This window comes from Acomys minous (genome assembly GCF_964271855.1).
Source record: "Acomys minous genome assembly, chromosome: 18".
Lineage (NCBI taxonomy): Eukaryota > Metazoa > Chordata > Mammalia > Rodentia > Muridae > Acomys > Acomys minous.
In genome coordinates this window covers 11,218,856-11,234,844 of record NC_140501.1, presented here as the reverse complement: position 1 = coordinate 11,234,844, position 15,989 = coordinate 11,218,856, and the positions used below count along the sequence as shown (strand labels likewise).

At 36.1% G+C, this 15,989-nt stretch overlaps 1 long non-coding RNA gene across 2 annotated transcripts; it reads left to right on the top strand.

Moving 5' to 3' along the window:
* The first annotated feature begins 2,150 nt into the window (after positions 1-2,150).
* LOC311589334 lies at positions 2,151-10,481 on the top strand. 2 transcript variants are annotated; one of them, XR_014776503.1, is made up of 3 exons: positions 2,151-2,243; positions 5,445-5,866; positions 10,341-10,481. It is a non-coding gene; the product is annotated as an uncharacterized lncRNA (long non-coding RNA). The 2 variants fall into 2 exon arrangements; XR_014776504.1 differs by lacking the exon at positions 10,341-10,481 and adding an exon at positions 7,252-8,490.
* Positions 10,482-15,989: the final 5,508 nt, after the last annotated feature.

The window sequence follows — 15,989 nt, the reverse complement described above, 5'->3', positions numbered from 1 at the left end:
CTTTACAAGTAGTTTGAAATGTGCTTCCTGGTTGTTCCTTCATCACTTTCATGGTTTTAGGTCTTATGTTGAAGTTTTGAGTGACTAGTCATTGAGTTTTTGTGCCCAGTGAGTAATAAAAGTATGGTTTTATTTTTCTTCATGTGGAAAATGAGTTTCCTAAAAAGAAATGGGTTCTCAGAAAATTAAAATCTGTCCAGGAGTGGTGTCACATGCCATTAGTTCCAGCATTTGGGAGGCAGATGCAGGTAGATTGCTAGTGAGTTCAAGGCCAGAATATGTACAAAGTGAGTCTAGGACAGCCAAGGCTACACAGAGAAACCCTGTCTAGAAAGCCCCCCAAAAAAGAAAGAAAGAAAGAAAAACAAAATGAAAAAGGAAAATTAAATCTGTGCAACAAAGGAAATGTGAAAAAATGATCAGGCAAACCTCAAAATGGGAGAAATTCATTTCATTGCAAATAGAACTTGTGTTTAGAATACACAAAGTACAAAAAAAAAGAAAAGAAAAGAAAGAAGAAAAAAGAAAAAAAAGAGAAAGAAAAGAAAGGAAAAAAAAGCAGAGCAAAGCTTAAACCTTAAGATAATAAACATCACAATTCCAAACATGGTCTATGAGACTGCCAAGAAAAATGCTCAAAAGAAATGTAAATTATTAGGAAACACATATAGATGAAACACAGCAATCTTAGCCTTTATAAAAATGCATCTTACAGCTACTTAATACTAATACTAATGTTTCACAAGAGAGACATGGAGCTAAAACTATTCAAAGAAAATGGGGAAGGACACTACATGCTCACCAAAGGGAAGTTCCACCAAGCTGGGTTTAACATCTATGCCAAAAAGACAAGTGCATATGCTTTTGTAAAAGAAACACTTCTAAATCTTCAATCCCAGATAGCCACTTACATACTGATAGGTATTAAAGGTAATATATTCATGTATAAAGCAAAGTCCAGTTGCTGTGTTGTTATAAAAATTCATGCTATATTCACACCAGGTGCACATACCCAATACAGAGTGAAAAACTTTCCCAAATATCTCTAATTATATTTAAATAATTTTATTTTATTTTAAAACTATTTTACATATATTTATATTATTACACACACACACACACATATATATACATATATATATACATTATACATTATATATATATATACACACATATATACATTATATATATATATATATATATATATATATATATATATATATAATAAGATACCTCCAGCAAGAAGCCATGAGACAATCAGAAATTATATAAATGTTGCATTCATACTATTTGGCTATTTATATTTGGAACCCTTGTAAAAAAACATCTATCCTATCTTGGTGCATCTAAAATTCTGAAGATAAATCAATTTCTATCATATCTCATCATTATCAATGACCTAAAACATCTTAAACCTTAAGTAACTAAGTTTAATTGTAAAACTAAACTATCTGGTCTTCAACCACATCAAAGACTTGAAAAGGAAGAAAATCATCTCAGTATACAGGGAGTGCAGGTTAGCAGCTTCCCAAATGAGAACATGACAGAGAAAGTTTGCTGCCTAAACAATTGTCCAAAACTATAATGCTGGTTTTCAGCCTTTTCAGCCTTCTGGACCAATATAACTGGCAGACACATTTGTGAGGCAGGAACTATTGGTGACTTACAGTGAATTTTTTTAAAAACTTGCACATTCCTTCAGTTGTTACTTTATTTTTGAGACACATAGTGCATTTACATTGTCATATGGCTTCTCCACATTAGATTTGTTATTCTACTATTATTTGGATATACATTAAAATAAAATCTCTGTATTAAGTAACTATATTCTTGCAAGTCAGAAATGTGTTAGACATGTGGGTGACTGTGTGTGAAGTGCTGTATAGTGGTTTATTTATCTTGTGTACCTAGTCATTTAGAGGCTCCCCAGTTGTTAGTCAACTATTTTTTAAAGAATTCTTAGCTGTTAAATTGCTTGTCTCTATGACATTAAGTGTTGGTTTCAGGCTGAGAAAGGGATATTGAGCTGAGTAAGAAGAGGAGGCAGTTGGTGAAGAATTGGGAGAATACAGTGAGAAAAGAATGCAGTTGAGTCAGAAGATATTGTGATGCAACAATTGAGCCCAGAGAAGCTAAGCAGAGCAAATAGGCTAGAACTCTTGCTATTGCTGTCCTTCCTGCTCAGATGGAAAGGTGTCTTGAGACTCCTGGTCCCAGGAACTACATGGCTCTGAAGGGAGAAGGTATTTCCAATGAATGTGTTACAGCTCTAGGGAAAGGTCTCCTGAGAGTTGGAATCCAGGAACCAACAACTCTGAGATAGGACAGTGTTTCAAGGGAAGGGAAGGGTATCCTGAGACACATGAGCTCAGGAACCAAAGAGTTCTGAGAGGAAAACCTCCTCAGCAGAGGCATTAAATTCTCAAGGGAAGGTATCCATAGTCAAGGTGAGGAGCTCAGGAGCCTTTGCCCTGCTTCTTCCTCAGTACCTTCTTTCCTTTTCTTTTTTCTTTCCTTTTCTTTTCTTTTCTTTTCTTTTCTTTTCTTTTCCTCTTCTGGTGAGAGAATCACATCAGAGAGTAGATCTCTGAAAAAAGATTTATTGAAGAAGAAAGAGGAATACAGGAGTGGCTGCATCTGCTTTTCAGAGAAGGCATCAAGGAACTGAGCAGATACTGCTTTTGTATAGGACGTCATAGAAGACAGAGCTTCCTATGTTGGAAATCTCCAGAGTGAGGGTTGGTAGGATTTCAAGTCCTGTACTTAGGGATCACAGGAATTAATAGGCTTTTCTCTTCACAGATTTGGTGAGTTTTCTGCTCATTGTGGTTTTGTGTGGGATGCACATGGATTGGTGTGTTTTCTAGATAAGAGATTGGTAGTTTTTTGTCCAAAATTAGCATAATTTGTGATGAGTCCTATTGAGAGGCTGGAGATGATCTTTTTGACAGTTTAGAGAGACTGGAAATTTAGTTATGACAGAGAAGTCTGGGTGAGGGGCATGGATTCTGGAACTTCCTCAGTTAGTGGCCTAACCACTTTCCTGCCTTGATGGTTCACAAAGTTTGCAGTTGATAAAGTTTACAGAGAGTCCATGGAAGGGAAAGCTTTCCCTGCAGCATGAATAACTGACAGAGACTACAGGGAGATTTTACCACCATGGACAGCTCTCGTAATGTCAGTAGGCTGATACAGGAATAGTCACATGAAGGACAACAACCACTGAGGAGGTGTGGAGACTCTGACAGGAGCTTGACACTGTGGAGTTTGGGGCTGGAAGTAGGAGCTCCTAGATCCTGGGGTGGAAAGGAGGGTCTCTGACAGCTCTCTCCATAAGTATGGGTGTGCTATGTATTCATTTGCATTGAATTCTAAAAATCTGTTTTTTTTTTAATTTATTTCCTAGCCTAGTTTTTATTCTGTAGAGATTTGTCGAGTTTCCATTAGTTTGTAAGATCTGTGGTTTCTGATGTTGTTCCTACCCAGCTTCAGTGCACTGTGGGGTGATAGGAAACATGGAGTTATTTCAATTTCCTGTGTGGAGATTCAATTTGTTTCAAAGTATGTGGTTTATAAATATATTAAATTTAATACCTATTTTAATTAATAGCTAAATCTATAAATTTAATTTATTTTTCAAGAATGCCTTTTAGTTCATAGAGTTCTGAAAAGATACACTGATTTTTCTTAGTGTCAAGAGTAACTTTTTGGTATTTCACAGACCTTAGTGAGCTCTTTTTTCATTACTTATTCAAATTTAAATAACTAATTCATAAAACATCAAGTAAAGTTACTCTATATAAATAAATATGGTTTCAATACATATTGTTAATATTACTGTTTAATTAGATTTATGTAGTGACTAGTTAACATAATATTTTAGCTTATTAGGAATAGTTTGTATTCCTAATAAATTTCTAAATTGAGACATTACTTTTTCTTAGCCAAAATGATTTATTTAATTTTGATGCCTTGATTGTATAAATGAATCATAGCTCCACATATTTAAGTCTTAGTGTACCAAAACCTCCATACTACGGACTTTGATTTGCTAACTTAATTTATAAAACTCACAAGGGGTGATAACTAATAGTTAACTTTGAACATTAGTGCAAGAAAATTGTTTTGTATTTAGTACATGCTACAGAATATAAGTAATTCTGTATTTCTTTTTTTCTCAGTATTTAGTCAGATATAACATAATTATGGCATAAGGAATGTCACCATTGTAAAGAAAGGGAAATAATTTAACCTTAGTTTTCAATCTATTTTCTAGATATGGGTTTATTTCCAGTAATCAATATTATGCTTTAATTTTTGGTTATTTAATTTTATGTTTATATCCCATTGATAGTTTTTCAATTTTATAGACATACACTGACATTGAATATTTTGTTTCATGCAAATATGAGTCACCATAATCAATCTACAATTAGCCAAACTGACAGATTTATTAAAGCTCTTTGTTTCCTTTTAAATTGGAGTCCATACAGATTTAAAGAATGGAAATGATACAGGTTAATCACAAAGTGCTTGTCTTGCAATAATGCTGAGTTACATTCAATATTCAATCTCTAGAACCCCACAATACTTTTGTACCTTGTGATTCAAGGAGAGGTAGATCTCTAGAGTTCACCAGCTAGTGAGCATAGCCTATTAGATATGTTCCTGAACAATAATAGAGGAGGCTGAATATTGATCAAGTAATTTCATAGTTGCTGTCTGTGCACATACACAGTGTATGTGTATGTGTGTGTTTCTGTGTGTGTGAAAAAGGGGAGAAAGAGAGAGAGAGAAAGAGAGAGAGAGAGACAGACAGACAGGCAGACAGACAGACAGAGACAGACAGAGACAGAGACAGAGAAATTATTTAATACGAATGCACATTTTGCTCCCTATTTTGCCTAAAATTTTACCTATTGCATGTTCTCAATGCTGTGTATTTTTTAAACCTGATGTCGAAAAACTGAATAATTGTATAACTAAAGAAAAAAGATCTTAAGAAAGATTACTTTCATGCTTTATGTTCCCTGATAAGAGTCTCAGTTAAAAGTATTTCCATAGACTACTATGTGCCTGTCCCAGGTTCCTCCTCATCAATTGCTGGTTTCTTTCTGAGTCATCCCCACACACCTGATCTTTATCCCCATTACTCTCTTACCCACTCTCTTACCCAGTTTCCTCCCTTCATCTATTTCAGATGTTTATTCTATTTCCCATTCTGAGTAAGATTCAAGCATCCTTCCTTGGGCTTTCCACGTTACTGAGCTTCTTTGGGTCTGAGGGTTATAGCATGGTAATCCTGTATTTCACGACTAATATCAACTTATAAGTGAGTACACAAATGCATGATTTTCTGGGTCTGGGTCAGCTTACTCAAGATCATATTTTACAGTTCCAGCTATTTGCCTGAATATTGCATAATATCTCTTTTTGACTTTCAGTGGAGGGAGAGGGACACCAATCCATGAATAAAACCTTCAACCCAAAATATGTCCTGTCTACAAGAACAATAGGGATAAAAATGGAACAGAGATAGAGAGACTAGCCAACCAATGACTGGCCCAACTTGAGACCTACCTCATGGGAGAGAGCCATCTCCTGAAACTATTAATGACAGACTGTTGTATTTGCAGACTGCAGCATAACTGTCTTCTGAAAGGCTTCATCCAGCAGCTAATGGAAACAGATGCAATGACTCACAACCAAACAGTAGGCAGAGCTCAGTACTCTTGTGGAAGAGTGAGAAGAAGGATGGAAGGAGCCAGAGAAGTCAAGAACAACATCTGATAACTTAAAAAACAAACAAACAAACAAATAACCAGGACCTATATGGGTTCACAGAGATGATGCCACCTATCAAAGAGTATGTATGGGCTGTACCTAGGCCATCTACACTATTGGTAGCAGATATGCAGCTTGTGCTTAATGTGGGTTCCCTACAAACTGGAGTGAGGGCTGTCACTGAGTCTGCTGCCGGTTTTTTGATCCCTTTCCCATAGCTGTGCTATCTCATCCGGCCTCAGTGGGAGAGAATGCACTTACTTCTGCTCTGACTTGATTATCCATGGTGGTTTGGTAATCATGGAGGGGCCCTCCCTTCTCTGAAGAGAAGAGGAGGAGGTGAGGTAAATAGAGGAGGGTGGGAAAGGGAAGAGAGGAAAAAGTGGGATGCAATCAGGCTACAAAGTGATTAAAATAAATTAATGAAAGAAAAGATGAGATTGGACAAGTTTCAGTTGGTATGTAATCTACATATTCAATGCAATTTTTAACCAAAATTGAAACACAATTCTTTACAATACTTGAAAGAGCATTCTCAGCTTCATATGTAAAAAGATAACCCAGGATAGCCAAAACAATCTTGTACAACAAAGTAACATCTGAAAATACCACCATCCCTTATTTCAAGCTGTACTACAGTGCAGCATTAATAAAAAATCTTGGTATTGGAATAAGAACAGACAGATTGATCAGTGTAATTTAATGAAAAACCTAGGAAAACCCCAACATACCTAAGAACATTAGTTTTTTACAAAGACAAAACCATTCAGTGACAAAAGCAAGCATTTCATTAAATCATGCTAGTCTAATTAAATGTCTGCAAGTAGAAGAAAGCAAGTAGATCTATATTTATCACCCTGCACAAAACTCAAGCCAAAGTGTATCAAAGATCTCAACATAAAACAGTATACACTAAACCTAATAGAAGATTAAGTGGGGAAGTGCCATGAACACATTGCACAGGAAACAACTTTCTGAACAGAATAGCAACAGCTTAGTCAATAAATTAACCATTAATAAATGAGACCACATGAAACTCAAATTTTCCTTCAAGGCACAGAACAACATTAATAGGACAAAATGACTGCCTACAGGATGTGAAAATATCTTCATTAACTCTTCATCTGACAGAGGACTGATATGAAAAATATGTAAATAAGAAATTAAATAACAACAAACCAAATAATCCAATTCAAAATGGGGTGCAGGATGAAACAGAAAATTCTCAAAAAGTGAGTCTTTAATGGCCAAGAAGCACTTAATGATATGTTTAACATCCTTAGTCACCATAGGAATGCAAATCAAAATGACTCTGAGATTCCATGCTACATCTGTCAGAATGGTTAAGATCAAAAACTCAAATGACAGCACATAATGGCAAAGATATGGAGCAAGAGAACTTTCTTTCATTTTTGGTTGTTGTGTCAACATGGACAACCATTGAATATCAGTCTTGCTCTTTTTCAGAAAACTGGGAACATTTCTACCTCAAGACTTAGCTATTCAACTTTGTGCATATATCCAATTGATGCACCAACACAGCATAAAGATACTAGCTCAACTATGTCTGTAGCAGCTTTATTCATAACAGCCAGAAAATGGAAACAATCTAGATGTCACTCAACCAAAAAATAAAAAAAATGTGGTACATTTGCACAAAGAAATAATACTCATTATTTTTTAAAGACATCATACACTTAAAGAAATGCTCAACCTCCTTAGTCATCAAGGAAATGCAAATGAAAACAACTCTGAGATTCCATCTTACACCTATCAGAATGGTAAACATCAAAAATTCAAGTGACACCACATACTGGCGAGGATGTGGAGAGAGAGGAACACTCCTTCATTGCTGGTGGGAATGCAAACTAGTCCAGCCACTTTGGAAATTTATCTGGCACTATATCAGAAAATTGGGAATAGGGCTTCCTCAAGACCCACTATTCCACTCCTTGGAATATACCCAGAAGATGTTCTAGCACACAAGAACATTTGGTCAACGATGTTCATAGCAGCCTTATTCATAATAGCCAGAACATGGAAACAGCCTAAGTGTCCCTCAGTAGAAGACTGGATAATGAAACTGTGGTACATTTACACTATGGAATACTACTTAGCTATTAAAAACAAGGAATTTCCAAAATTTGTGGACAAAAGGATTGAACTACAAATGATCATAATGAGTGAGTTAACCCAGGAGCAGAAAGAGTCAAATGGTATATACTCACTTATATCTGGACACTAGCCCAAGGGGCATGTCCCATGAGTGTCTTCACTTATCAGGAAGGTGGGACAGAGGGGAGGACATCTATTGAGACTTTAGATGAGAGAAGCATGAGAGAATAGCAAAGTAGAAAGATCCAGAGGGTCCTAGTAACCTACAAGTAGAACATTATGATAGGCAGATTTGGGCCCAGGGGTCCCGCTCAAACTATGGCACCAGCCAAGGACAATACATTCAGTAAAATTTGAACCCCTACCCAGATCTACCCAATGGAGAGGACATTCTTCACAGTTGAGTGGGGAGTGGGGTCTGACTTTCAAATGAACTCTGATGCCCCATATTTGACCATGTCCCCTGGATGGGGAGTCCTGATGGCACTCAGAGGAAGGATAGCAGGCTACCAAGAAGAGATTTGATACCCTATGAGCATATACAGGGGGAAGAGGTCCCCCTCAGTCACAGTCATAGGGGAAGGGAGTAAGGGAAAATGGGAGGGAGGGAGGAATGGCAGGATACAAGGGATGGGATAACAATGGAGATGTAATATGAATAAATTAATAAAATATATTAAGAATGGATAAAACTCATCCAAAAACCACTTGAACTACAATCTTTCCTACCAGCAAAACTTGATAGGACAATAGTGGTACAGCCCTTGTGCTAGTAGCCAACCAATATCTTATTTGACTTAAGACCCATTTCATGTGAAGGAACTCTTGCTTAACACTACTTTGTAGTCAAGAACCAGAAATTAAGTAGATCCAAGTCCTAGGGTAAAACCAAAGACCACTTTTAAAAAGAGTTCATAAAAAAACTCCCCATGATATTATACTACATTCATAGATCAGTGCCTTATCCTGTCATCATCAGAGACGCTTCCTTCGTTAGCAGATAGGACACATTGCAAAGATCCACACCCAGACATTTAATGGCAAGTCTAAGTGGGAAGTCTCCATTAAATCCCTACCCTTGGAGCTCCAAAATCTGAAGTAAGTGGAGGCATAAAGGTTTAAGTAGTCAGAGTGGATATCAGGCTACGGAAAAAAGGCAAAGTACATATGAGCTCACAGTGACTTAAGCAGGAAGCACCAGGTGTACAGGGTTCTACACCAGACCCACTGCATATCTTATTATATTTTATTTTGTCTTGTTTGGGCAGTATGTAGAAAAGAAGCATGTTCTTTTCTTTTTTTATGTTCATAGCAGCTTTACTTGTAATAACCAGACACTGAAAACAACCCAGATGTCTCCCAATAAAAGAATGGATAAAGAAACTTGGCACACAATTACATAATGGAATACTACTCAGCTATCAAAAACAAGGAAACCATGAAATTTGCAGGCAAATTGATGAATCTAGAAAAGTTCATCCTGAGTGTGGTAACCCAAACTGAAGAAAACACACATATTATATAAACTTAATTATATGCAGATATTAACCATATAGTACAGGATAGCCATAAGACAACTGTCCTTCCAAGCCCTCTGGCCTCCTGCTCCTGATCTCTCCACATCTGACCCCAACCCTCTTTTCCATCCCCATTCCCTCTCTTATCCTGCTCCTTCTCTTCACCCACTTCTGCTGTCTATTCTATGTCCCCTTATGAGTGAGATTCAAGCATGTTCTTATCTAATGAGAGACAGAATGGAAGTGAATCTGAAAGGTAGGGAATATTGGGAGGAGCTGGAAGAAGTACAGGGGAGGGTAAAATTAGGATATATTTTATGTGAAAAGTAAAAAAAAATATTTTTCAATAACAGAAAAAAGAACAAAGGAAATAATGAACTATGCACATATATGGATAGAACTAGATATAATAATACTGAGTAAGGTAATTGGATTCAGAAATAGAAATATGGTATGTTTTTCCTATATTGGATAGGATTTTAAGTCAATGATAAGTAAGCTATAATCCATAGAACCACCGAAGTTAATTATAGAGTAAGAGACTAGGTGGGTGGACATATCTTCCTAATAAATGGACATAGAGTATACAGTTATAGAGGGAATAGGCAGAGGGATACTATATTGGAGTGTCAAGTGAGGAGAAGTTTAGAGGGAAACAATCCTTGTAATATGGTAAGAAACAATTAAAATTATTGGCCATTTGAAAGGAATGGAAACAATACAGTAGATGTTTCCTAAAATAGAAATAGTGATGTGAAGCTGATGTAATCTGGGAGTTGTTCATTGCTCCACTTCGAGAAGCTCCTACAGAGAACCGCTGGAGGGAAGGCTTCCCGAAGTAGAGTGATAAACAGCCAAAACTATCCCAAGTCTCCAAAGGCCCCGCCTCCAGTTTTGGGCTCATTTATGTATCTCCTCCCAGAGTCTGTTCGCAGATCTTTTCAGCTGGCAACAATCAAGCTCCTGCATGAGGTGGTTTGTTTGCTATTGGATTAACATCACCTGTTCTCACAAGACCGTTCCCCATGCCACACTTGGGATCATACAAAAACAGGTTTATCTCTCCTTCATCTCCCCCTTTCTATTCTATACAATAGCTATATACAACAAAATAAAAATATTCCATTAAGTCATCGTTTACAAGGACCAGTCCATTTGTAGTTAAAATTTTTTAAGAAATTATTACACTATCCTATGGTACTGACATTTATCCTAATGTCTAAAGGTTATTTTTTTCATTTTTAAATAAACTTATATTAATACTGTGGCTATCTAGTCTTGAACCCCATTAGAGATCACAGAAGGTAAAACTATCTAATATGAAGGAAATGTAGGCAAGCAATTTCCAAAAGTATTGACTGGATAGAGAGCTGACTGGATAGTCAAAAGTTCCTCTCCATTGTCAGGGCATCCAGCTGGCCCAAAACATCTGACAGACTACTTCTGGATGGTCACAAGTTTCACTCTATCATAGGTGCATCCCACTTTCAGCCAGGCAGCTCAAAGCATCTCACAGACTGCCCTGAAACAGTAATCCTGAAGGACTGACACACCTATTCTCTGAAATGCTCGGCAGACAATTTCTCAGTATCTGGCTTGATCAGAGTGGATGTTCATTCTGTCATCAGCAGTAGCAAAGTTCCTCAGACCAGTGGCTATCTGCCACTATAATTTCTTGATGATGGAATAATTAAACTTGAGGTGCTGCCAGGAACGGATAAAAGCACTATATTATTAGATGTCATTTTCTATAGCTTTCTGAAGTGTTTGAAGACCATGTATCTAGCTATTCTATCCATCATCTATCTATTCCTTTGAAAACTTATACAAAAAACTAAATAAAGCTTATTCTATAATTAAGTAATTTAGTATCTAGTAAGATTTATAGGTGACTAGCTACCAATTTCTATCTCGAACCATCCTGAATAAATTATAACAGTTATTTTTCACTATTTCCAATAAGTTGTACATGTATCATACAATAAATAAATGTCAAACAAAATGATCTTAGGTTTCTATCAACATATAGTATACAATTTAAGTTTCCATTAACATACCATATACAATATACAAAACAACAGTTGCAAAAGGAAAAAATATCTTAAATTTTCATCAATCTATAATACAAATGTGAAATATATGAATGCCAATATAAATTATTTGAGGCTAGCAGATTCAATAATCTATGTTTTATTCTATAAATCTATATCCTCCATCATCCTACCCTTATATGTTCCCTTCTCCATCCCTTCTTCCATAATGTTAGATAAGATAGAAAAATAAGAGAGAAAGTAGAATAGAAGAAAAAACTGCTAAATGAAACATGTATTAGCTTATAAATAAACTCCCTAGGTAAAAATGGACACTGATAACCCACAAAAACTCCTACCTTACCTATTGGGAATGGGGGCACTGTTCTCTCAAAATTCCTTTTTGATGTTTGGGGGAAAACATCTTTTGGGTACCCTTAGAAAAATAAGATATTGGCCAAATGCTGCAAAAGCTAGCTGTATCTGTTTTGCCCAGTCTTTTTTTTTTCTTTTCTTTTTTTTTTTTGGATAGATCCTCAGGGCTAGCCCTTTTAAAAGTTGATATGCTATGCTACCTGCTTTGTCTTCATAATTATTAGTTTTTTGCTCTGAAAATAAGCAAAGTTTCACAAGTATTAGTATAAGTACTTCTCCCTCTCTCTCTCTCTCTCTGGAATATTCAAGGTGTACAAATTATTTAAAGGTAAACTTCTGCCCTATTTTTGAGTAATTGTAAGCCATTAATGTTTCAAATCTCTTCCAGGTGTAATATCCAAGCTGTAAAAGATATTGTGATGTTATAATGACAAGGTATCCTTTGTTATTCCCTTGCTATATTGACACATTCATGTATTACGTACTAACAGGTCTTTCTTGGTCAGATTTCATCTTTATAAGTTTTGTCAGCAACCATATATTTTTTACTCCCTGTAGAAATATAGGGACATCCTAGGCCGCACCTCAAAACTATTGCAGGTATCCATGCTTGATATATCTTTATAGTAAGTGTGTTGTTCTAATTCCTCAGTTTTTTTCTATAATCCAACGTCTCTCAGCTGCTGTTGTTCCTTTATCACTAACATTCAGAAAATTTACAGTCAACAAAGCATTAATTAGTCTATTCCTGGAGTTCTTTACCCTTACTATTTGTTAATAAACATTTCTTTTAAAGTACAATTTGCTCTTTCAACAACTGCATGCCTTGTTGGATTGTGTGATATACCCGTAATGTGCTTAATATTATAACATGCAAGGAATTTCTTCATCTTACGAGACACATATGCAGGAGTATTATCAGTTTTTATTTGTGCCAGTGTTCCCAAAATTGCCATTATTTCCAATAAATGAATAATTATACAATCAGCCTTTTCAGAACTTAAGGCATTTGGCCATATAAATCCTGAATAGGTATCAATAGTATCATGTACATATTTTAGTTTTCCAAATTCTGCAAAATGAAACACATCCTCCTGACAGATTTCTTTCCTTTTTGTACCCCTAGGGTTAGCTCCAGCAGGTAAAGGATTTTGATTATATAAAGAACATGTAGGACACCTCTTAATAATTTATCTGCCTTGTTGTCAAGTGATAGGGAACCTTTTCTTCAATCCCTTACCCTTAACATAATGTTTCTCATGAAATTTTGAGGCTTTGAGCACATTCCCTATTTTCCTCATTTCCTTGTGCCAATGGACTTGGTAAAGCTGTATGGGATTGAATATGAGTAATATACAAGGAATAGTTTCTATTTTGGATGACCTGTTGCTGTTCTATAAACAATTTAGTCAATTCAGAGTTGTCAGGAGTAAATTCAGCAGTTTCAATATGCAGAATGACTCTTGCTGCATACTGAAAGTCAGTGATTATATTAGGATATTCTGGTAAATCTAACAGTACTCTAAGGATTGAATATAATTATGATTTTAGGACAGAAGTAAATGGGCTTTTGAGCACCTCAGTCATTTTATCAGACTTATAACCAGCCGTACCCATCTTATCAGCATCTGGGTAGAAGGTGAGTGCCCCTGGTGTTGGTGTCCTTTTTATAATACTTGGAAGGATCCAATTATCTTTCTTTATAAATTCTATGTGTTTGATTTTTGGGTATTTGTTACTATTTCTCCCAAATAGTTACTACAAGCCCTTTGCCAATCTTCATTAATTATCCTCAGTGACATAAGTTCAGATCTAGTAAGAGGCACCACAATTTCTGCCTGGTCCATCCCTCATAGTTGACACAATCTTATTTTTCTCTTTGTAATCAATGCAGAAAAATTTTTATATACTTAATCAACTTCTTACTTTGTTTATTTGCTAGAAAAACGCATTCCATAATTCCATCTTCTCTTTGCCTAAGGATCCCAGTAGGAGAATATTTTGAAGGCAAAATAACCAGACTGCAACCAAGTTTCGGATCAATTCTATCCACATATGCCTTTTGCAGTTTTTGTTCTACCAAAGTTAACTTCTTTTCCACTTCAGGTGTTAGATAGCTTGCACTGTTTAAACCTGAATCCCCTTGTAACATTTGAAAAAAGTTACTTATCTCATAAGTATTTAGTCCAATTGTAGGCCTTAACCAGTTAATGTCTCCCATTAATTTTTGAAACTCATTTAGTGTTTGTAATTGATCTCTATGGATCTGTACCTCATGGAGTCTAATATCTTTTCAGTTGTCTTATAGTCTAAATAGGTAATTTAATCTCCTCTTTGTATTTTTTTTTCTACAGCAATTTGTAATCCTCAGCATGGCAGAATGCTTTGTACTTCTTTAAACATATTTTCTAAATGCTCCAAATCAGAATCAGCCAACAGAATGTCATCCATGTAATGGTAAATGATAGATTTAGGGAACTGCTTATGAAGTATTTCTAATGGTCTTTGAATGAAATTTTGGCATAAAATTGGGCTATTCCACATTCCCTGTGGAAGTACCTTCCAATGGTATCTCTTCATTGGACCATTACTGTTCAGTGTAGGTTCTGAGAAAGCAAACCTGTTCCTATCCTTCTCATGCAAAGGTATCGTTAAAAACAAAACAAAACAAAACAAAACAAGACAAAACAAACAAACAAACAAACAAAACAAAAGCAAAAACAAAAAACCAGTCTTTTAAATAGATTACTATTCTAGACCAAGACTTAGGTAACAAGGAAGGTAAAGGAATTCCAGGCTGTAAATGACCCATTTGTTGGATTACCTTATTTACTGCTTTCAAATCTGTTATCCTCCAGCTGCCTGACTTGTTTTTTACCACAAACACAGGGGAATTCCAAAGTCTAGTAGACTCTTCTGTTTGCTTAGCCTCCAGTTGTACTAAATGAGAGCCTGCCTGCAATTTTTCTTTTGTTAAGAGCCACTGCTCTTGCCACACAGGGCTGTTTGAAATCCATTTTAGCGGCAAGACTTTTGGTCCATCAGCAGTGGCCCCTCTTATAAATTTGGTAACTCAATACCTGTCTGAGTTGCAGCAATGGAAACAGCTTGTGGTTGCTTCTGATTATTCATTTGAATACCTTCTCTAGAAACATATGCTATTTCACCCCTAGTTTCATCATTGCTTATCTCTGTAATTGCAGGAATGTTAACCTGTTACTGCATTGTTGTAAGAGATCCCATCCCTATAGATTTACGGGTATTTCAGCCCACATAGGGGCTCAGCTTCCCTATCTGCCCTTTTGGTCCCACACACTTAAACCACCATACACTCTGTTGTATCTGAGATAATTTACCAATCCCTATAATTTCTGTATAAATCTTCTGAAGTGGACAACTTGGATTCCAATACTTGTTTGAAACAATTGTGATGTCCGTGTTGGTATCCACCAACGCTTGTAATTCAACATCATTCATTTGTATTATTAATTTAGGTATCTGATCATTAACCGTTGTTTGCCAGAACAGACATTTCCTTGTACTTTCAAATGCACCTATTAGTTCTACTGCAGCAGCTTGGCCCTTAATGTTGGGAAACAATAACAGCTGAGCAATTATATCCCCTTCATTAAATTGCATCTTCTTTTTTACACATGCCATGATTTTTATTTCCTCTTTACAATCCCCATCTATGATACTGGGATGGAAAATAAGACCTTGAGAAGTCAATTCAATTATTCCCAAAACCATTCCTACTGTCGCTAAAGGCAAAGTAAACACCAGTACTCAGTGTGTAACAATCAACCAATGAAAAAAATGTAATAGATGTATCTGAGGCCAGATCCTAGGCTGTGCTACCTTCAGTAGCATGTATTAGATCACTAATACCTAATTCTCATTTTTCTCTTAGTCTGTTACTTCTGCACTAGCCATAGGAATTCGGCTTGTAGTGTTGTTGGTGGGGCCCTGAGCCAAGGAGCCTCTCCTGCCATTTCCCACCAGTAAGATATTACCTTGCACATCTCTTTGGGATTGACAATCTCTAGCCCAATGTTTTCCTTTTCCACGTTGGTTACAATACCCTGGAAGTCTTGACACCTCATAATCATCATGGCCAGATGCTGCTTGTTCTGCCTTACCAGTATGATTTACTCCAGATTGAGTTCAC